Source organism: Cavia porcellus, unplaced genomic scaffold, assembly GCF_034190915.1.
Source record: "Cavia porcellus strain 051 isolate PalLab524CR breed Dunkin Hartley unplaced genomic scaffold, mCavPor4.1 scaffold_26, whole genome shotgun sequence".
Taxonomy (NCBI): Eukaryota; Metazoa; Chordata; class Mammalia; order Rodentia; family Caviidae; genus Cavia; species Cavia porcellus.
In genome coordinates this window covers 11,856,629-11,875,136 of record NW_026947509.1, presented here as the reverse complement: position 1 = coordinate 11,875,136, position 18,508 = coordinate 11,856,629, and the positions used below count along the sequence as shown (strand labels likewise).

Here is an 18,508-nt window from a genome sequence, read left to right as displayed (position 1 = left end):
CACTCTCCATCATATTCCACACTTTAGCTTTGCAGAGCTGTGAAATCTCCTCTTGATTCTTTCCCTTTTTGTGGCCAGTGGCTGCAAGGCTAATGGTGTATAGGTAAGGCATACCTAACCTGAGAACCCAAAATTCAAAATGCTTGAAGTCTGAAACTTTCTGAGCGCAAATGTGACACCATAAGCTGAGAACTCCACCCCTTGACCCCATGAGACTGGTTGTGGTCAAAATTCAAGTGCACTAAAAATACTGCATAAAATTATCTCCAGGCTGTGCATAGAAGAGAGATGTGAAACCTTAGTGAATTTTGTGTTTAGATTTGGGGTCTGTTCCCAAGATATCTCATTATGCATATGCAAATATTCTGAAATCTCAAAAACCTTGAGACACCTCTGGTCCCAAGCATTTCATCTAAGGGATGCTCAACTGGTACAAAGGACAGAGAAGTGAGCATCTTTGGGTCTTCCCATTCCATGTAGCTCTCTGATTTAGGCGAATGTCCTCTGTGTCCATCCTGCACTTAGCCAGGGAGGAAGCAGCTTATGTGGGGACCTGACATGCTTTGGGTCTCCCACCAAGGCAGTGGCACAGCTTGATCTAGGAAGGGTCTGATGGCTTGTGGTCACCTCCCTACCCAGTGAGGACTCCTCTGATCCTTGGAGACCTAACTGTGAGCTAACTGTCCTTCTGCAGCCTTCCTTTCTCTAGCCCGACAAAAGTGTAAGTGTGACTGCAAGGGCACCAGAATGCGAGTGCTCACCAAATCCATTTAGGTCAAATAAATGTGCCCGGAAGCCATGCGAATGACACTGGGGAGCCCTGAGGTCCGTGCAACCCTGCAAGATGTGTAGCCCACCTGGAGGCACTCACGTTAGCACAGTTGGGTACAGTGCTAAGGAAGCAAGAAATCCTAGGACACAGTTGCTTCTTGGGCTGCTAGGTGACAACTCTGCCTAGAGACCCAGACTTCAATATATAAGCTGGGCATATTGACCTGCACTGTCTGACAGAAATAGAATGCAAGCCTCTTCCATTTATGTTGTTTTAATTTTTTCCGCCAGTCCCATTAAAAAGTGACAATAATCTGGTGAAATTTATTTTAATAAAACATTTCACTTAACCCAATATGCCTAAATAGCATCGTTTCTACATGTAGTCAATATAAAATTATTAATGGGATGTTTTGCACATGGAGTCTTCTGTGTATACCAAGACTTCCAAATCTGGTAAGCAGGGTTTGACTTTTCCTTTCTTCGAAGTTGTTTCATGGACCATAGGAGAGATGAATTTCTAAGGTCAGAGATAAAAGACTATGTCTTCTGTTTACCCCAGAAGACAGACAGACAGACAGCCTGTGACAAACAGAAGTGTACGATGGTCCCAGTGATTCTCAGCCCTTTGATAGCCGCTCCTTTCCAACTGCTGTGAGGGAATTTTGTAGATATCATTAAGACCTCAAGTCAGTTGACCTTAAAAGAGGGAGATTAAGTAGGGACTTAATCCCAAGGCCTCTTTCGATCTGGGCCCTAAATCAAAGACAGAGAAGTCAGAGTAAAAATGTCACAGGGACTTGATAGCAGGGACTTTTCATTCTTGGACTTCACATGGAAGGGAATACGTGACACAAATTAGGTGGGAGTTGACCTTGCTGATGCCAGCAAGGAACACAGAGATCTCACTTATACAATGGTGAGGCATTATGTCTGTGTGATTGTGGAAGGGAATTCTGCCCAGAGCTCCCCTGTGAGAATTCAGCCTGGTGATAACTTCACTTGTAGCTTTGGAGACCCTGGGCAGTGACCCACTGAGCTACAAGCTCATGAATGGATATTAAGCTGCAGATTTGGTGACAATTTGTTACTCTGTGAAACACAGCTAGTCTTCAAGTGTTCCTGGAGGGTGTTATATATGCAAATGGGTGCTGCATATGCGGTGGGCTGGTATGGCAGTAGGTAATGCCTGAGCTTGACAGAACATACTATAATATCCTAATCCAGCAGGAGGAAGCCTGCTTTTTGTCTCAAAGGGAGAAAATACTTTCTCACTCCTTGGGTTGCTCACTGAAATCATAACCCTGAGAAATGCTAAATTGTTGGCATACCAAGCAAAAAGAAAGAAAATGTGGTAGCAGAAGAGAACCAGGAAGAAGTATCCCTGGATTGTGTGTTCCCAGCTCATCTCAGTGTACACTAACCGTATTTCCAGCACAGGATGGTAGAGACCACCATACTTAACTGCATAGCTGTAGATAGTACCAAAGAGGTATTGGGTTGAGTGGTGGATTGGAAAATTGAGATTTAGGCTCTGTGATCCTTCATCAAAATGATTGCTGACTGTTTGGAAACCTAAAAGCTGATAATGGATACAGTTCACAATAACCAATTTTAGAAGAGAAGAGCCCCAAGTCTGTAAACAGAAAGAAATGATAACAAGAGTGACATGCTAATTCACCTTAATTTAATTAGTGTGCACTACATGCATTGTGAAATATCACACCAAACCCTACTAATATGTACAGTGAGCATATGGGCAAAAATAAAAAATTTAACATTCTTTTAAAAAAATATTAATGAAGTCTTGGAGAGGTCTGGCCAGTGTTTAAGGGGACATTATCTTCGGGCAGGGTCTAGTCCCCATGCTTTATCTGTTTTTTCAGGGACATTATCCAATGGACAATATTGTTCAAGATTATTTCCCCATTGTTGCCCTTTATGAACTTCCTTAGATTTTTTTATCCTTACCATGAAATTTCACACCACAGAAATTATATTATTTATTTTCAAGAATCCTTTGGAAAATCACTAATTATTATACTGCTTAAATTTTTTCATACCTTCCAACCAAATTTTGCTTCCTACATATTATATAGATGAATTTTTGAAAGGGAATGAGAAAATCTCTTTTGCTTTGAAAATTTAGTTCATTTATGTTTATTGTACTTAATGTCAGTTTAGATTTAGTTCTTCCAAAGGTTGTATGTTTCCACTTATGATTTTTAAAAATTATTTTTCCTTTCCATTACTACTTTATTTTGGGCAAACCAACTTTCTCTATTGACTTTTTTCTGTTTTACTAATTTTTAAGGCTCTCCGTTCTATTTCTCATCTTTAGAGGTGAACTTAAAAATATAGCATGGACACTTGACCTAGAAAGTGTCATCTGGGGCTGCCTTGCACACTTTCATGGAGGGCCAATTATATTGTTTTCTGGGTGATTTATGGATAAAGACTTAATTTGTGTCCATTTTCTAAAACAAAAATCCTGACACATTTTAACTCTGATCATTTCTTCTAAACTCCCATAAGTTTGTCCAATATTTTAATTGCCTGTTACTTTCATACTTCAGGTGTTATTTTTATCACTAGATGTCTTGTTTTTTCTTATTTATATTTACTTCTAAGCTGACAAATTTCCTTGTCTATTTTTTTTTACCCAAAGCTTTCTAATTTCTTAGGTTATCACTTTTTATTTGTAGATTTAATTTTTTCCTTCTTAAGGGGAGATATGTTAGTGGTTCTTGCACTGAGGATGGACTAATAATAAAGTCTCAGTCTTTGATTTCCAGAAAAAGTTCCAATTTACCTGTGTGTTATATAGTTTCTCTCATGCATGTATATAAAATATAACAAAGTGAAAGCATTTTTAGTGATTATTTTCCTTTCCTTTTGAATGCTAGACTAGTTGGGTTTAGAATTCTAGGTTAGGTGTGATTTTTTCCTAAATGCTTATAAAATATTTGTCTGTTATTGATTTATTTCTCCTGGGGCTGGGGATTTAGCTCAGTGGCATAAGCACCTGCCTTGCAAGCAGGCAGTCGTGAGTTCAATCCCTGGTACCGATAAAAAAACGAAAAAGACAAAAAAATTTTTTTATTTCTCCTTAGCCCTGGAACCACTCTACTTAGTCACAATTTGTGAATTCAGTCCTGAACTCTGAGGATGATCTTTCTCCCTAGCCAGATGGCTCAGTGCCAATAGAGGACAAGTTTGCAAGAGTTAAAAGAGTTTGCAAGACTGGATAAATATGTGATAAGATATGGGAAAATATTAATTTATGTAACTAGCGATTATATAAGTACATATGTGCCATTCTTGATTCTGTCTACTCAGCTCTGTGTTTCAAAATTTTATAATGACATGCTAGAAAAATAGGACTGCTATCAGCCTAAAAATTACTCTTTAAAAAAGAGAATCTGTGCTTTCCCAGAGTTTTGTTTGGTATCTTTGCTTGTGTGTATCTCTGTATCTCTCCATGTCTCTGTCTCTGTCTCCGTGTGTCTTCTGCACTTTCACTGTAGTGTGAAATGAATTCATATGCTTACATTTTTTTTTCAATGCTAAGACTTACCCCTTATTTCTTAGAGTTTTGCCTTTTTCTCTTTTTCTGGAATCCTCACCAGACCTGGAATGCCATTTCCTATCCTGCCATCCTTGTCTTACCAGTTCCCTCCTGTTTCCTTGCTTTTTCATGCTGGAACTTGCTGGATGTAGCAGTTTAGGGTATCTGCAGCCGATTCATCCTCACCTCCATTTTCCTGTTTATTGATTCTCTCTTCTACTTAGTCTACTGGTTAATATATCTTTATATTTTTATCAGAAAAATTCTGTTTCATTCATTTCCTGATATGATTCTTAATTCATTGCTTCTTGTCCTTTTGATTCCCTTATATATTTATCATTTTAAGTGTATTTATTTTTTAGCTTAATTTTGGATATTCTCAGTGGTCAGAATGCTTCTATTTGCTATGTCTGCTGGCTCTTTCTCATTGTGGATTGCTTTTGTGCACTCCTTTATAAATTCACAGCCAAGTCAGGATTCCCTTGGCATCTGAATGGGTCCAATGGCTTGGCTTTGCCCACCTGTGTTGCTAAGGTAGAGAACTTCCCCTCTTGGAGGAGAAGGTTAATCTGGGTGGGCTGGTCAGCAAGGCCGGTCAGTTAGTACTGTATGCACTGTGCTTTGGGGCGCGCATTTGTTCTCTTGTCATTCAGCATCAGGCCTGCAGAGCTTCTGGTGCTCCTCCCATGATGCAGGTGTCTTCTGGATTTCTCCCATTGCCTTTCCTGTCTCCCTGGGGCTGGCAGGAAGAGTGTTGTTCACAGTCCATGTGGGACCACTCTCAGCGACCTTCTGCTACCTGATAAGAGCAGCCTGGAATTCCAGAACTTCATATTGAGTTTTTAGTGACTTTGATTGAAGCCACCTGCTCTTGTTTGCAAGCTGGAGAAGTGATGAGCTTACTGTTGACTATAAAGCTGCCTTGCGCAAGGTTTGAGTGACCAGTAGCCTGGTTTGCTGGGATGAGGGGCCCCCTGGGATGTACCGTGCTAACTGGGGGAATTCTGGATCCACCAGCTTCTGTTAGTCACCCCACAGATTGCTCTGGGGTAGCCTCACCCAGATCAGGACTGGCGCTTTCTGGGAGAGGCTGGATGATTCTCTGGTTTCCAGATTTCTCCAGAGATGAAAGGAAAGGAGTTTATAATGAAAGAAGGAGTGCCGAGGACAGAAGATTCATTTCACAGACATATGGAATGAAGTAAAACCTCATCAGGTATTTCCCAGCTGTTCCTAGTTACACCCCTACAGAGGACAGAGCGGCTTACAGGGACAAAGAGGGCAACAGGTGATTCACAGAGTGTGCTATCCTGTGCCAGGCCTTTGGCTAGTTTCTTAGTCTACCCGATTGGGTAGCCGGCTGTACCCCTGTGATGCTGTCTTAAAGAGAAGGAAACTAAAGTTCTGCAGCATTCAGGCACTTGCTCAGTGTCACAGGTTTGCGAAGAGCAATGTTTGGACTCAAGCCCAGATGGGCCGGACTGCAGAGCCAGGGATTTTCCTGCTTGGCCTGGGAAGAGCGTGGGGACAGGTGTTCTGTATGCAAAGCAGCACCCTCAGGGGGCCATGAGTCATGGGGGGAAAGAACAAAGATGAGGCAGCTTCTGCAAACCAGCACAAGCCCCTGGGTCCAGCACCCTGAGTGGGGCATCGCAGAGGCAGCTACTCCTGCTGTAGCACGAGAGACTCAGGGAAAAGGGCAGGAGGGCCTGGGTGCCTTCTGCCACACTCACTCCTTTTAATTCGCCTGCCCCAACATGCTTCTACTCGCTGTAGTGCTGGTGGGAGATGGTCAGGGACGCAGGGCTGGGAGACACAGGCTTCCTGTTCCTGCTCTGCTGTGCAGGCAGCCCCTGGCTCTAGGGCTGGGTCTTTGCACTTGCAGTCCGGCCCTTGCTGCCCGGGCTGTGGCCAAGCTTGGCCTATCATGTTTCCATTTGCTGATCTTCAGCAAAACAGCCTGCCCATTGCCTGTCTGTTGCACTGTGAACGCTTTATCAATATTAAGCACCATTAGGACATCCTTACCTAACAAATATATCCTCAGGACCCAGTGATCAAGGCTGCTTTTAAAGGCCTCTCCTAATATTTACCTACCTAGCTTCCTTCTGTACTCTTAGCTGTGTTTCTCTGAAACAGCTGCATGCAGAACAGAAGGCTCTTTTGTGTAAACTCATAAGTCACCTGTACTTATTCTGTGTATCTAGGGCTGTTCTGCTTGGCAGCAGGCTATTTTTTTCCAAGGAGGAGTAAGTATTTGATATAATAGATTATTGCATGTTCAGCATATAAATTACTAGGTCTTAGAAGCAAGAAATGAGTAGTTTTGCCCTGAGGTAATATAACAGCTATTGTGGAGTCACTAAAATCAATTAAATAGATCATTTGTGGCCAAGGTGGGTGCGTGGAATCACTACTTGAATAGCTTTTAGTGGTCACTGTCTCATTTCATCATTCAACAAACAGGGATTGAGGACCAGAGGTGAGGTGGAGACGTTATCCAAGGGCTTGCAGGGCTGCAGAGAAATTCAGCCTCAAGGAGCCTGGATGTGCCCAAGTCCTCTTCAGAGGAAGTTAACTGAAGTCACTGCGTATTTAGATCAGTTAATAGCAGAACAGTGAGGTGGTCTCTCCAAGCATTTGGCCTGACAAGGAGCGTGGACCCTTGGACCCCTGCAACTTGGTTGAAGGAGCAACCAGAATGCAGACAAGCAGGCAGTGCTGCTCTGCTGCTGGCCCCTGCCTGGACCAGGCCAGGCAGGATGCAGTGTGGACATTGAGGGCTGCATTCCAATAGCAGAGGAGTCATCGAAGGCAAGGGATTTAATCTCATTGTATTTCAGTTCTCTCGACTGTCAAAGAGTCAAATCACAGCACGCTGAGAGGCTGAGGCAGGTAGATCACAAGTTCGAGCCTAGCTTCGGTAACTTAGCAAGACCCTGCCTGAAAACTTAAAATTTAAAAATGGAATAAGGAGATAGCTTAGTGCAAAGGCTCTGAGTTCAATCCCCATGTCACCCCATGAAAAAAGCAATGCTCATAGTACTCAGCTTGGCGTTACTGCAAGCATAAAAGAGAGACCATATGCAAGATGGTCAGCACATAGTGAACACTCAAGAGAAGAGAATGGCTATGATTCCCAGGATTTGAGTTCCAGCAAAGGGCTGGGCACCCCTGTCTTTACAGGGATCAAACCCTGCTCAGAAGTCCGGAGCTTTGAGGCACTAATTGTGTGCCTGACACAAGGTTTTCTCATGGTACCCAAAGAATGCACTTTTGCCTGGGAATTAAGGAGATAATAGTGTTTCCTGTCTGGGATAGAAGACCGTTTGCTACCCAGGTTTTTTATTCTGCCCCTTGGGAAACACTCGATTCTTTGCCAGTGAGGAACTCCCAGTTGCCTCTGTAATTGAAATGGGACCTCTGGGTCACTGGGCAAGTATCTCCGACCTGTGCGTCACCCAGGGCTGTTGTCCACTTTTTATCAAGTGAGTTAAGAGTGTGTTGACCCAGGGAGAAATTATCTAATGAGTTGGGGCAACAGCTCCACCCTGTACCACTTCAGGGGCCATCGCCCCTTCACCAGCACAGCTCCTCTCCTTGTCACCAGGAGACCAGCCTAATGGGAGTGGGGCTGCATTGAATTTCCTTTATTAAGGCCCCAGTGAGGGAAAGAGTCCACAAAATAACTCTCTGTCAGAAACCAAAGTTAAAATAATGTCATAGTCTGATAATTAACACTATCAGGCTTGACAGCAGAATATGCTAAATAAATTAGTTTTTAAATGCTGATGTGTCTCCCAATTATAGGTTTTTGGCCTAATAATTGCTTCACCGAATAGATGAGTTGCTTCACTGGTCTGCTTTATGACCGGAGCCGCGGGAGACAGGAGACCAAACTCGAGCAGGATCAGCTCTCAAACTTTATTACGTACAGCGAACCGGACCTGACAAGGTCCGCCACCCTCAACGTTGGTTCCTCTTCCGCCCGTTGGGGGCAGGAACAACCTCTTATAAGGGGAAGCAGTATCCAATCACAGAGAAGCGCGCCTAACAAGCTGATAGGCTAGCGTCACGGGTAACTGGGCAGACCTGACAATTTGGCGGGCTTGTTCAGGCCGGGAAGAACCCGGAAGCAGGAAATGGGCGCCATCATAGGCGGCTTCCCACATCTCCCCCTTTTTTATTTATTAAAATAGGATGGTCTGTGGGTCCCTCCAAGGTGTCTATGACCTTGTTGCTGTTAGACACCTAGGAGTGGGCCTACCTTGTAGGCTGAGGCATGAGAGAATGTAGAGGTCTATACCCTGCTGTGCATCACCCTGTTTTGTGCATATCCTTGCGCCAGGACCATGCTCAAGGTGAGTGGTTCATTTTTTCGCAGGGCCAGGCTTTTGTGAACCGAACCTGGATGCATATAGACATTCATTCCTGCCTTCCCCCCAACCTTTGAGGCGGATGGCACTGCAGTACCCTTGGTCTCGCATCTCAATGCCAATAATTTGACTCCAGAAGGGACCCCTGGCCTTATAGGCCATGTATATCTGAGTGGAGCCTGTCTTAGGTTGACCGGGAGGGCTTTTCCCGTCTTACCCGTCATTGGCTTGCCCACTCAGCTCTTATAGCTGATGTTCTGCAATGTGAAGGAGATATGCGGCGGCCTGCTGGCCTGATGGGCCACCTGCTGCCATTTGCATGGCTGCCATGGCTGTGATCTTAACCTGCTGCTGAGTTTGTATGAGGCGATCTAACAAGCATTTGATAACCACAAGCCCTACTAGGATAAACCCTGGGTGAGGTGGGCGAGGCCGCCGAAAAAGGTGCCAATGTGGGCGGGTGGTGCCAAGGACCCCAAAGATATTGTGGTGGTTCTGTGGAATCTGAGCATATCACAGGGGTGATTAATAGGAACCCACAGAATAGAAAAAGCTCCAAACCAGACATTTTAGTTTGTAGATGGTCTCGGGCGCTGAGCGTCGGTCCCAGAAGGGTCGAGTTGACTTGTGTCCGCGGGCTTATCTTCCTGTGCTTTATCAGGAACTGGTGGGGAGTTTACTGCTCGCGTCAATCTTTTCGGGACCCACAGCGGTTCGCAGCCTGGTTCCTGTGGGAAGACACAAACCACACCTCGGGTCCAGCTAATCACTGGATCCGGGCCCATCCATTGTCCTGTAAGGACATCTTTCCATCTCACCAGCCCTTTGTCGGCCGGGGACGGGTTATTGTGCTCCATGGCAGGGGAATGATTATTGTGATTAAGGTTTAAAAAATTTATGGTAAAGAGTGCCAATGATATTCTTCCTTTGGGCGTTAGGCCGTGGCCACCCAATTCACGGCACAGGCGTGTCCACTCTTCTAAGGACCTATTTTTGTTAGTTCTTAAGACATCACAGCACTCCTTAGTGCACTGTTCAAAAATCAATTGTTTTATGAGAGGGTGAGCCGCCTCAGCATCTGGAAAAATCCTGTTAGCGGCCTCAAGCATGCGGGCCACAAAGTCTGAAAATGGCTCTCCCTGCCCTTGTATAATTTTTGTAAGGTGACCCGTATGTTCTCCCTTTCCAGCCAGCCGTCTCCAGGCCTGGAGGCCACAGCGGCTAATTTGTTCATAAACCTGGCGAGGGTATTGAGTTTGATCTTCCTCAAAGGCTCCTCGCCCTAATAGCATATCCCTGTTCCACTCTCTCTGGTTATTTTCCCTGTTGGCTGCCGCCTGCTCTACACAGAATTCCTCATTCCAGGACTTCCAATCTAAATATTGTCCGGGGGAGAGGCAGGCGTGTGCCAGCTGGGTCCAATCTCCAGGAGTTAAAAGCAGACCTGCCAATGCCTCTAAAAGCGCCATGGTAAATGGCGCATTGGGCCCATAAGCTGAAACTGCGTCCTTGATAGCTTTAAGTTGTTTAATTTCTAAGGGCTCATAATATCCTCCTCCTCCCCTGCCTCCTACTTGTACCGGGAATGCATGGAGACCGGAACACTCAAAGGGAAGCCGCGACCATACCCTCTGGTAGAAGGAACGTCCTCCTCCCTCCCCAGATGGGGGCGCAGAAGGCAACCCAGGAAGTAGCTCTCCCTCTAACCAGGGCGGTGCCGTGGGGCCTGGCGCCCTGAAGGGGGCGACCATGGGTCGCGAACTTGCCAAAGGGCGGAAGGGCTTAAGCTCCTCCCGTAAGGCGGAGTAGCTCGGGCAGGGTGGTGTTTGGTTCCCCTTTTTATCTTCCCGAGCCCTAAGTTCCTCTTTTAACGGTGTAGGAGGGTCATGCTTAGCAAAGACGACCTCCTCTTCTGAGCCTTCCAAATCCGAATCAGAATTAGAGCCCTGAGGGTCCTCCGGAGACCCACAATCGGCAGTGGCTCCGGGCTCCTCTGAGCATTCCGATCGAGCTCAAAAGCCTGTCGGGCTGTATTAGCGAAGCGAAAGCAAAACAGATGCAAAGGGAAAAGAAAAGAGAAAAAAAAAAAAAAAAACCGGCGTCCACTCGTGTGGCGCTCCAAATCTGTTAGGTGCGTCCACCCAACCCAGGTGACCCAGTACTCACCTGTCCCGGGAACCGCTGTATCTCACGTAGCTGATCAGGGTGAAGAGAAGAGGTGCTCGCGGCCTTCCGTTGTTATTGGGCCAGGTCCTCCGTCGTACCGCAGGCGACAGCAATCGCACCTCCCGGCCGAAGAGGCACATCACTGAGTCTTTTACCTTTTTCCCCGTACGGGGGCCACCAGATGACCGGAGCCGCGGGAGACAGGAGACCAAACTCGAGCAGGATCAGCTCTCAAACTTTATTACGTACAGCGAACCGGACCTGACAAGGTCCGCCACCCTCAACGTTGGTTCCTCTTCCGCCCGTTGGGGGCAGGAACAACCTCTTATAAGGGGAAGCAGTATCCAATCACAGAGAAGCGCGCCTAACAAGCTGATAGGCTAGCGTCACGGGTAACTGGGCAGATATGACAATTTGGCGGGCTTGTTCAGGCCGGGAAGAACCCGGAAGCAGGAAATGGGCGCCATCATAGGCGGCTTCCCACAGCTTTACTTTTTGCCTGCAAAGATGTGGCCTTTACAGACTAATATTAAATAGATAGACCTGTCTTTGCCTTGCCTCAATCTGTATAATGGAAGGATTTTTTACAAATGGCATTGAAAAGAATTTGTGAGAATGGCTTCAATTTGACTATGTCAGTCTATTTTCCTTCCTTCCTTCCTTCCTTCCTTCCTTCCTTCCTTCCTTCCTTCCTTCCCTACTTTTTTCCTTTCTTCCTTTCTGTGCTGGGGCTTAAACCCAGTCACTCACACATAGGGAGGTGCTCCACCATCACTGACCCATATGCCTCGTACCTTCAAATAATTTTTATTGTCTTATCCACACACAGGGAACATAGCCAGCCTCTGGTGGGGACGGGACAGCTATGACCTCTCGGCTTAGGGAACTTAGGTCTGGAAGGGATTACAATCTGGGTGTGATAGGAGGCTGAAAGAGCCTTGGGTGTCAGAGGCAAGCCATGCTTTCACAAGCCTAGATCACAGAGCTTGGGGAGCAGAGAGAAGAGAGGAACAGAGCTTTCTGGGCCAAGGACCCTATGAAGGCACCAGGTCCTGATCCCTTTCGCACCTCTCTCTGACTCCAAAGGTGGATGCTTTGAGCAGAAACTGCTGCCCCTTAGACTCTGGACACAGCAGAATCCCACATCTGAGACACAACCCCTGGAATCTCGGGGTTGGAGTGTGAAGATCCTGTTCCAGCCAAGGTGGTTCCAGGGTGGGGCCTGCGAACCTGTATTTCTGGAGATGCCCAAGCTGCTGAGCCCTGGGCTGCTCTTAGACCAGCAGGGCTCTGGGGCTGCTGTTCTGCCCACAGGCTGGGAGGCCTCACAGTGACCTCGAGGCTTTTTGAGGGTTCTCCGGTTGAGGACAGCACCCATCTGTCTCTAGGGCATGCAGACAGGCCAGAGGCAGTCCGGGCTGGGCTGGGGCTGTAGGTGGAGCGGTGACTTTCAGGCTGGAGACGCTGGCGGGCAGCGCTCTCTGCTTCATGCAAATCCCAGATCGCACACACGAGACCCTCGACAGGACCCACTGATTAAATAAATGTGTTCCTGATGCAAGAGGAAACTCCCAGGCTTATGACCAATTTCCTTCACGGGCCCGGTGAAACAGCCTCACGCGGGGCTTTGAAGGAGAGGTGGCCGCTCTGATGCTCTCTGGTCCCCAGACTCAGGAGATGTCATTATGGGCCAGTTACACCGAAATGAAACACATTTTAAAGCCTTTCTTTTTTCTAATAATGGAAAAAGCAGGTAATCCAAAGTGAATTATAAGTCCTTTAAACAATTTGAAACATAAATGAATTTAGTGTTTTTTTTTTAATCAGGAAATAGCTTCATTGTTTGAGGTTAGATATCATTAAGCATTGATTTGGCCTCATTAAAAGTGACTCCTTATCAAAGAAGCAGGGACTTGCTGATGAGGTACGGAGGGTGGGGGAGACAAGGGCTGTATCCACGTACACACTGTTCATTTCTTTCTAAAAAGGTAAAGATTGGGATTCGCCGATGGCCTCTGCAGACAGCGCAGCCTCTGTCTCCTCATTTGCCTAAAAGCTTCCATCTTGGCCATGCTGTGTTGCTTAGAAACTAACAAAAACATGTCTCCCTTTCTCTCTCTTTCTTTCTGTTTTTTTTTTTTTTTTTTTTTTTTTTAATGGTCCCTTTGTGCCCTGATATTTTTCCAAGTTGGCAGCTGGGAGGGAAAACAATGAGATTTGGTTAGATGCAGCCTCCCGCTCTCAAGTCTGGAGCAGAATAGATAAGAACTTGTGTGTCAGAATACAAAGTTTCCTGAGCGCCAGTCACCGGCGTTTGATGTTGCCTGCCCAATCTGGCTTCGTATCTTTGAAGTTCTGTGACACATGCTTGTTCCGTCAATAAGAAACAGACCTTTCTTTCCCCCTGCTGGTGCAGACATCTGTCTCCGGAGAACACCCTGCCTGCCCGCGGCCTCGGGGTTCCAGGACAGAGAGACATTGGTAGCAAGAGGGGAAACCTTTAGGGCTGGAAGCCAGTTAGGAAGACTACAGGAGCAGGCGAGGGAGCCTGTTGTCCCTCTGGGCCAGAGGGACAGAGCAAGGCCACCTTTCCTGAGGCTGTTTATACAGTGCAGGCTTGGTCACAGGAGAGCTGCTCTCTTTATCTGGGGCATTCGTAGCTTCCCAGGGAGAAGGGGCAGGGAAGCAGGCACGTAGGTTTGTAATGTCACTCTTTGCAATGTCATCTCGACTGCTTGGCAAGTGGCTTATTTGTCAAAGAATATTGCTTTTTGCCTGGAACAAAACCCCGTGACTGATTACCCAAACCTATGGATATCAGAAATGATACCAAGATGTGCTTCTGTTGCTGCTACACGTGGTGTCCTTTGAAGGGACAGGGGTGGGGTGAGGGAGGAGGAGAGCCTTTGTTCTTAGAAATGAAAGCATCAGAACAGTAGATAGTAGGAAGGACCCCAGCGGCCTGGTTTGCATGGAAGCCTGGAGTCCCCGTGGGAGAAGTATGGGGGTGCTGGGGACTCAGGACTGCAGAGGGCACAGGCAGACAGACCAACTGCAACTCATGCCCCAGGCCCCACCCTGTGCATCATCTCCCAGTGGGTGGGGAGCAAAGGTTAGGAGGGGGAGCCCAGGTCTCAGAAAACCTTGGCCAAGACGCTGAGCTTAATACGGGAATGGCGGGGCCAGGGCACTCTGGAAACAGCAGGACTCACGGGGTGGGTAGGTTGTTCGGCCAGCACCGCATCTCCTTCCTGTGCTCCCCTCCTCTCTTGATGACATTTGTTTCTTCTGATCCTTGCGTTGGGTACTCGCCTATGTCTCTGTTCTTCTTTCTTTCCTTCCTCTCAAATTCTGATGTCAGAGTAGAACCTATCAGCTTACCTGGTTTAAGAATAAACAACTAGAAATACTTGATTGGGTATTCTTTTTGTGGGCATTTTCAGTTTAAAACAACTCAAATATAGGTCACAAAAATGACTTTCTAGTGGTCGAACTTTAGGTGTTGAGGAGCCAAAATTTCATTGTTCTAGAATTACAACAGGGGAGGTCTCTACAGGAAAATGAATAAAATGAATAGCACTTTCCTTCATTAAGCTTGCAATCTAACAAGGAAGAGAGCACAAAAAGTCCAATGATTGTTATGTATAACATTTATGGGATAAACCAAGGCATGGTCATATTATGATGCAAATAGTCATCCGCATCTAGATCTGTATCTGGAACGCATCCCTTGTTATGCCAGTGCCTGTGATGATTACTGTCACCCCTGAGTGAGGAAAGGAAGTCCTTATCCTCAGTGTCCACCAGGTCCACTGTATTAGTCTTCTTCCAGCTTCTGGGACAGAATGCCTGGCATGCAGAGCTGAATGAGGAGGGTTATTTGGGCTCACGGTTTTAGGCATTTAAGTCCATGGCTGGCTCCAAGGTGGGAACATGGTGGCGAGAAAAACTGCTCATATCATGGCAGCCAGGAAACAGGTAGAGTATAAGTGAACCATGGCCAAGAGCATACCTTTGAGGTCATGTCCCTAGTGACCTTCTTTAACAGGGTTCTATTCCTTTAAAAGCACAGTCAGCTAAGAACTTGTCCAGGATAAATCTGCCATCATACATACAATCACCTTCCAAAGTCCCACCTTTGAACACATGAGGCTTGTGGGGGCACTTTAGGTCAAACATGGCAGCGATGCTGGTAACACAGCCAATGAGACCCTCAAGTGGATCTACCCGCCACACACAGGACCTAGCAGGGAAGGCACAGGCCCACTGGGGCATGACGCTCTTGGTGAACACCTCTTCTGTCCCCTCCTGCAGGTGACATGCCCAAGACACTTGGCACTAAACTGAGTGGGGGGACACCCATCCTCAGCTCTGTCCTTATTCTGCTCACTGCAAGTAGACACAGAGAAGGACAGGCAGCCGGATCTGCTTCTCAGGAGTGAGATGGGATTGAGGTCCTCTGTCCCCAGAATCCAAACGAGCTGAGCCTCCAGGATGGCTACTGGGGATGGGGATGGGTAATTCTGATCTCCCACTCATGTCCCAAGACAGGGCAGAGTGGTCTGGACTCAGCGGATGCTTTTGGAAAGAGACAAGAAGGTGTCTCTTTCTGCCCACAGCTTTAAAGAAGCAGGGGCTGGGCTTCAAGACCCTCTCCAGAAGATTTGGCCTCGTGAGGTCTCTTTTGCTCATCCTTACCCCCTCCTCCCTCAGCTGTCACCTAAATGATGTAATGTTGCTTTTTTCCTGCACTGCTACAGCTTGCAGGGCAATGCTTTAGGGCACGGCTGCACAGTTGCCATTTGCTACTTTATCTAGAGAAGGAAGCACAGGATTTCCCACTTGGGTTCTCAGGTTGTCTTTGCTTGAACAGCATAGCATGGAGATTCTTACATATGTATCGAAGATAAACTCTTAGCAGATGCTTGTAAAAGAGTAGGCAAGTGAGGGAAGCATGTTAAGGCAGAAAGAGCACAATTCATAGAGTTAAGTCCTGGAAGCCACCTGCATGTCTATCAGCAGGCAGGTGGGTAAAGAAAATATTGTATTTGTACCATGGAGCACTACTCTGCTGTGAAGAAGGATAAATTGAATTGTTTATATGACAATGGATGCCCCTTGAGACCATAATGTTAAATAAAATAAATCACTTGACACAGCTTAAATATCACATGGCTTCTCTTATATGGGAAATCAATGTATGAATAAAGAGCAAAATAACAGATAGGTAACAGGAAATGGTAACAGATCTTTCTCAAAGGGGAAGGAACCAAGAGATGGAGAGAGAAGGGGAGAACGGAAGGGGATAAAAAAGGAGTTAAGCTGTGTTATGTACATGCACCGCCCCCCACCATAAGGAATGAAAACATTACTAATAAAAAATAAATATAAATTTAAAAAGACAAGGTCTACATAGTTCATGCTCTGAGATGAGTGTGATTCCAGTTTCATCCTGATGGGGCGCTCTAGAGCTCAAATTCAAACAAAAGTATCTCCCACCCATAGCTAGGAGGCAGTTTTAGGATGTGATTGGAAGATAAAAGGGAACCCCAATTTCCCACAGAGGATGCTTCCTGCCTGGGTGACTTTGCATATGTAGCTTCATTCCTCCGTGTTCTAACTCACTGTCCATAAAGCATGTGAACTTCTAGCGTTCCCAGATGATCTCTGTTCTCTGGTGGCTGAGGGATCCTCCTGCCAAATAAAAATGAAACGCAGGCAAAGATAACTTCTACCACCTGCCAGAAACGTCTAAAATCCTTACTGACTGCCTCTGACCTTACCGTTACACTTTGTCATCCAGGGTCACATTATCAATGGCAAACATCCTTAAAACTATCAGGAACATTCGAGAACTGATATATACATTTTAACTGTGATATTTACCATCAGTCAACAAAGACAAGTTCATATAACCTATGTCGCGTCTAGGTTTTTCGAGTGAGAAGAGTGGTTTTGGACTGAGAGGCTCAGGAAATACTGGAAACGGTTCTGGATTTGAGAGAAGAGAGGGAAAAGAAATAGGAAAATTAAGGAATTCGGTCAAAGTCACATAGCTTGTAAACACTGCAGATTCATTAAACTTAAAATACATGTAAGTTCATTGAGGCAGAACTTATGTTCGACACAACGTACCCATCTTTGGTGTACGGTTAGGTGAGTTTTGAGAGCTGTGACACTACCAACATGAAGACAGAACATTTTTATCATCTTCAAAGTCCTCTTCGCAGTGCATCTCAGGTGCCTTCCACTTCTGGCTGCTCTGCCCCCGGCCACTATAGATTAGTTTTGCTTTTTCTGCAGTTTCATTTAGAAAGAGTCCTACAGTACTTAGATTGTGCATCTGAGTTTTTTCCGCTTGGCCTCGCCTTTCATCCTTTGCTTGTTTTTCTTGCTGTGTATTATTCCAGGGTGTGGAGTTTCCATGTGTCCATTCAGTCACCTCTACTGGCCTTTAGAATCTCCCTACTCTGAGGCTTTGTGAATAAGCTGCTATGAACTTGTGCACAAGTCTTTATGGAAACTCACTGTTATTTCTCTTGAGTAAATAGAGTTGCTGGGTTGTAGTGTGCTTGTTTAATTTTGTAAGATGCTATCAAGCTGCTTTTAAAAGTGTTGGGGCCATCTCGCACCCCGGGCAGCAGAGCGTGGTGGTTCTGAGCTGTGGTCCTCTGACTGGAAACACAGGGTCCTTTCTGCTGTAGTATGTTCCCAAACTTGGCACAGGTAGCAGTAATCTGGGAAGCTTGTTACAATACAGGTTCCAGGGCCCCAGCCCCCAGACGATGTGATTCAGTGGCTCTGGAGCAGAGCTTGGGAATCTGCATCTTTAGCAAGCACCTCGGAATATACAGGCACTGCTGGTCCATAGAACATTCTATGTGCTATCCAGCTCACCAGAGTTTTCAGAGAAAAATCCCTGCGGATAGGGACATCTGGCATTCTAACAGGGAAGTGGCTGCGGTTAACAAATGCCAGCATCTGGCAGGGCCAGCTGTTTCTGTATCCCTGTTATCTATGGATGCTCCAGATGCAGAGGGGAACGATGCTGAAGGATGGACCACTTCCAAGTCTTTGTAAAGTGACTTTGAAATGTATGTTTATTCCTACTTCTTCCTAATGTCATGCTCCAGGAACTCACGTCAGGCCAACAAGGGAAGTACATTTTTGAGGAGAAAATTCAGGAATGGCAGTGTAACTGCACAACTTCCCTTGTAGCTTAATTCCTCCAGGACACCAACTACATACTTTGAAAAGATGAATGGTTTTCAAATGTCCTGTGCATAAGAATTGCCTAGGGTGTATGTTAATATGGAGATGTGGGGACGGGGGCTCCCACCAGGAAGCCACACCGCCCCATGCATGAAGAGTGGTAGAAAAATACATTGAATTCAGAATTTAGTACAGTGAGAGACACATTGTCACGGACCCCCTCAAAATCTCTGCCCTTACTTCAAACACACTTGTTCTCCCGCTTTCTGAAGCAGTTCTGAAAGTCTTCTTTCATGAGAACCTTCTCTGGCTCTGCCGTGGCTGCCTCTGTCCTGAATCAGTTCGAAACATTTACCTTTCACGATCACTTGGACTTTGGTTGAGAGCCAGCAGATGCAGTGCTGTGCCAGGTCTG

The 18,508-nt window shown here is 46.1% G+C and overlaps 1 long non-coding RNA gene across 1 annotated transcript; it reads right to left on the bottom strand.

The window, feature by feature from the left end:
* Nucleotides 1-8,249: 8,249 nt before the first annotated feature.
* Nucleotides 8,250-11,357, bottom strand: LOC134473188 (uncharacterized). The gene is made up of 2 exons (XR_010043304.1): nucleotides 10,882-11,357; nucleotides 8,250-9,443 (listed from the first exon to the last, which is right to left on the bottom strand). It is a non-coding gene; the product is annotated as an uncharacterized LOC134473188 (long non-coding RNA).
* Nucleotides 11,358-18,508: the final 7,151 nt, after the last annotated feature.